We start from the raw sequence: 5,209 nt of genomic DNA, 5'->3' as shown, positions 1-5,209 counted from the left end.
TATAGCCACCATTTGCGTCTACCAGACCATTGAGAGAAACCCTTATAGTGCCTGAGTGTTTGTGAGAGAGAAGAAGCCATTATTGGACCTTTGTGGGTTTGTTTTGCAAGAAGAAGTTGATTCCAGCTTAGAGGAGGCCAAGGAGGTTGCTTATTTGTGGATTGCAAGCAAAGGACATCATCATTGAGGTAGCCTATCAATCCATTTTTTGTTTTGTTAAAGAATCCATGGATCTAGGGTTTTCTATACCCTTTATTGGGTTGATTTGTTGGAAGTATGATCCCTTATCATGTTTAGACATCAGATCTGGATCTATAGTGGTCCAGAGAACCTATTCCATCTTTCTTTATGAGGAGTTATGGAAGAAATGGACTTAGGATGATGTATTTGGGGCTAAATCATCAAGTAGTGTCATTTGGACGTTGCATAAGCATCAAGTTCGAACCTTTACGTGATTATTAAGCTTGGGAAGATTAGATCTATGGATTAGAGGAACAGATCTGACCTCAGAAGTTCATTTGAGTGTGAGCATGGAACGAACTCGCCGAGTCCATGAGCGGGCTCGACGAGTTGAGTCGGGGTTGCCCCTTGATTCGTGACAGGTGTAACTTGTCGAGTGGAAGAAAGAATCGACAAGCCAAGAGAGTCTGAAAGGATTCAGAGGACCTGCATAGACTTGCCGAGTCACCTTTGTGCACTCGATGAGTCGGGTCAAAGTTGACCGTTGAATTTCGTTGACTTTAGGGTTCTGGTCAAGACTGATGCAGGTGAGTTCAGGGAAGGGTAGAATGGCCTTCTACCTAGTCTCTAGAGATGAGATCATGGGGGAGTATTGACCGGGAATGTTATTTGATAATAGGTGGAGGCTAGGTCGGGACGTTGAGCACGAGAGTTTATCCGACTTCATTGAGGTGAGTCTTCTCATTATGCCATACCACGATGGGGTGATTATGTGTGACCGGAAGGTCTTATGTATATGATGTAAATGTGATGTATGTTGTATATGTTATATGTTATGATATAAGTATGATGATATGGACCAGAAGATCAACAGAGTCATGGGATGGAAATCCCCTGAGACACCTGGATCGGAAGATCCCATAGAGCTATGGCCTGGAAAGGCGTATGTTTTAAATGTGGTATTTTGGGGAACTCGCTAAGCATTATTGCTTACTGTTTGCGTGTTATGTGTTTCAGGTACCAGTGATGATCGTGGGAAGGCGCTGACATGATCAGTACACACTTATGGTGGAGATGTTTTGAGATTCTGGGGATTTTGATTTGCACTTATGTTATGTAAAAACAATTGATACATGTTTTTGAGAATTGTGATTGGAGTATTTTTATTAAATTAAAATGAAAAATTGTTTTGAAATTCCACGGTGTTACAAGATAAAGAAGTGTTATGAATGCAACAAACCAAGGGTAATTTGGACTTCCTACACCTATTAAAAATCCAAAAATAAGACCTATCAACCACATCATACAAAATAGAAGATTTCCTAGGAGCACCCATGCCAAAAACATTGGAATTCATAAAATTCCAAATAACCAATAAATTATTAATAAAACAACATCAAATGCCTTTCGAGATCCCGAATGAAGTCCGATCGAATTAGACCAACCAACGAGAGACTGCATAGAGAGATGTGTAGGAATCTGAACACCTCCACTATATACTATCCGAGACGATAAATCTAGTAACTTTGAGGAATCAACAAAAAGATGTTTCACCGACTCCACCAATCTTGAGCAGATAGGGCACACACTCGACTCACCATAATACCACTGTAAGAAAGACGTTCCCTGATAAGAATACACATCAAACTAATCCACAACATCATGAGGATGTTCAACTTGATAGGAACCCAATTATTCCATCTAGTCTCATAACCCCTATTAGGGAGAGAATTTCTATCCAAGAAACTCTAAGCAGAAATGGAAGAGAAACAATATGACTGATATGTGCATATTTAGTTCATATTAAGTATAGATTTTTTAAAATTTATTAGCTAAATTATTGCATATCATGGACAAAAGGTACTTAAAAGTGTTTGAATTATGTTTTCAGTTCAAAAGTGAAGCTCGGAAGCAAAAGGAAGCAGGAGAAGCGGTTGGGAGCTCGGGAATTGAACAAAGAAGAAAAACACCAAAAACAACACCTACTCGGCGAGTAGGGTCGTCTACTCGGCGAGTCCGAGCGAATATTCGAGAAGATAAAGACTCAAAGACCCAGAGACTTATCGCATACGGGGATTCAGAGATGGACTCGACGAGTCGTTTCGCAAATATAAAGATAACTTCTTAGATCGACAGGAAGAATTCTGGTGCCCTTCTGGAGAGATTAGCTGCGATTGAAGAACTAGAAAAACCTAGAGAACGAAGGTACAAGCTAGAATCCAATCCCGAAGGAGATTTGAGGCAAATTTCATCATTCTACTTTATCTTTTGTTTTCCATTGTGGTTAGACAATTAGAATTCGTTTATTTGCTGTTATTACTTCAATCATGAGCTAAAACTCTTAAACTTCTTTTTGGGGATACAAAATTGAGACTATGGTTTGAAATTTGGTAGGATTAATTCAAAGTTGGTGATTTTTGTTAGTTTTAGCTTGCTAAAGAACCTTGTGTATGAATGATAATTAATTTTCTGTTAATAGGAAGGTAATTAAATAGTATGAACATCTTTTGATTATCATCCTCATATGTTTATTTGACCACTTTGTCATATGTCTAGGATTAATGAACATGAAACTAGAATTAATAAGAAAATTAGGTAAATTCATGTGTGAGCTTGTGTGATGACCATCAACAAGAAGTTAATTAAAGGACCAAATTAGTTAACTATTGCAAGTCTAAATTAACCCGAATAATTAATCTAGTGAATTTAATTAAATTAGACAACTGATCACTGTTTGAGTTACTTTATTCACTAAGGATTAGTGTAGTGAACGCGAATCTAATCACTTGAATCGGTAACCAACAAAAGAGTTAATCCATTGCACCATTACCATAATATGAACCATAGGACCAATTGAGTTGAACTAAACAGAAGTCCTTCCCATTATTGAATCTAGTTAATTCTTTGCTTTTCTAGTTTTTAAATTAAGTGATAGTTAGTAAGTTTCTAGTCTTGTAAAACTAGAGGAAACCTCCTACTTATTAATTAATTTAGATAGAATTAGTTTTTAGTTTTAATTTACCGTTCCCTGTGTTCGATACCCTACTTATTTAGCTATACCACAATTGATAGGTCCACTGCCTTTGTGTGTTTGTTTTATAATTAAAAGTACGTTTAAAACTAAGTGAGTTTGCACACATCAAGTTTTTGGCGCCGTTGCCAGGGAACGATTCTAAAATTAACGTTAAATTCTAGTTTAATCGATCCTTTGTGTGGGATTTATCTTACACAAAGTTAGTTAAAAGGTAATTTAGTAATTAGTATAGGTTTTAATAAGCATCCGTTTTTAAAAGTAACTAGAAAATTTTTCTGTTTTTGCCTTCAACTCGCCGGGTGCACTCGCCCCGACTCGGCGAGTTCATCGCTGATTCACAGTTTTAATTTTTATTTATTTATTTTCTTTTTACGCGTTTTTGTTTTATTTACAGCTGTTTCATGACCCGAGGATCTGATACACCTCTGGTCCCTCCTCTCGAAGACCCGGAATCCGCATTAAGGAGGAGCAAAGGAAAAACCGTTGGAGAATCCGCTTCTTCAAAGAACTCGCCACTCAAGAACCTCAAGTCCGTTTTCAGCAAGAAGAGGAGCAGCAAATCAGGAGCATCCAGTGCCTCTTTGACAATCAAAGACCCAATTAAAGAAGACACCGAGTACGAGACCGAGGAAGAAGAAGAACCCACATTCGAGCACGAGTCCGACTTTGAAGACGATTTAGCTATCACTATGGCTAATATCGATGAAGTCCCCATGGGGGAATGAAAGAAGAGGATGTGCGATGACATCGGCCCGGGACTTGTGCAGCCCGCAATTCCCGCTACCGCTACTTTCAAGCTAAAGGGTCATATTCTCGCTCAACTCAAGGAGATTCCTTTTTATGGGAAAGACCACGAAGACGCTTACAAGCACTTGGATGAAGTAAATGATGTGGCTGACTACTTCAATGTACCAAATGTGCCACGCGAGACTCAGCTGCTTCGCATGCTTCCGGTCACATTCAAGGGTGCTACAAAAGATTGGATCAAGTCACTTCCTCCCGGATCGGTCACCACATGGGCCAAGATGAAAGAAGAGTTCATAGACCACTTTTGCCCGCCTTCCAAAATAGCTAAGTTGAAGAAAGCCATCGCCAACTTTGAGCAACAACCCGGGGAATCTCTTTATGAAGCTTGGGAAAGGTACAAAGGTCTTCTTAGAAATTGCCCACACCATGACCTCAATAGCCAACAAGAGGTCTCCATTTTCTATGATGGAGTAAATGTCACCACAAGGAAATTGCTCGATTCACAAGGCCCGCTCACGAAAAAGGCGCCCCCGGTAATCAAGGAGTTAATTGAAGAATTCTCTAAGAATTCTAGAGAATACCACAATCCATGAAATGAAGTAAGTCGGGGGGTAGTGAACTCGACAAATGATAGCATGACGGCGGTGATAGCTAAGCTCGATAGTCTAGATAGAAGGATGAAAAAAATGGATCAAACAATCCATGCTATTCGAGTTGGATGTGATAATTGTAGAGGGCCCCATCTCACAAAGGATTGTGACTTGGATGAAAATGGAAACAAGAAAGCTCAAGTGCTCTACTCAAGCGGCGATCGATACGACGAGAATTGGCGGAATCCGAAGAAGGAATGGCTCCCATACAAAGAATACAAGAAGGCTAAGGAGGAGAAATACAAGTAGAAAGAAAGGGGATTTTATCAAAAGGAAGAACCGGTTATGGAAAAGAAAGCCGATTTAGAAGAAATGTTCACTAGATTCATAGCCGCGTCCGAAAAAAGGCACAATGATCATGAAGCTGCTATACAAGAGACCAGAAATATGCTAAGGAATCAACAGGAATCTATTCTCAACAATGAGAAACAGTTAGGACAACTTGCACATCAAGTGAACGAGAGAAGACCGGGTCAACTTCCAAGTAACACCAAAAATAACCCGAGAATGGAGAATTTGAACGCTGTGACTTCCAGCTATGAATCAATTCTCACACCTGCATAGAAGATCTCCAAGGTGAATACAAAAAAGGCAGAAA

General features: G+C 39.4%; 1 non-coding gene across 1 annotated transcript; it reads right to left on the bottom strand.

Annotated features, from left to right (window-relative positions):
* Positions 1 to 4,287: 4,287 nt before the first annotated feature.
* Positions 4,288 to 4,394, bottom strand: LOC145091188 (small nucleolar RNA R71). Its single transcript, XR_013702075.1, has one exon. It is a non-coding gene; the product is annotated as a small nucleolar RNA R71 (small nucleolar RNA).
* Positions 4,395 to 5,209: the final 815 nt, after the last annotated feature.

Source organism: Lactuca serriola, chromosome 2 (assembly GCF_051521515.1).
Source record: "Lactuca serriola cultivar US96UC23 chromosome 2, Lser_US96UC23_V15, whole genome shotgun sequence".
NCBI classification, from domain to species: Eukaryota; Viridiplantae; Streptophyta; class Magnoliopsida; order Asterales; family Asteraceae; genus Lactuca; species Lactuca serriola.
The sequence above is the reverse complement of the archived record's forward strand: the minus strand, read 5'-3'. Positions and strand labels throughout refer to the sequence as shown.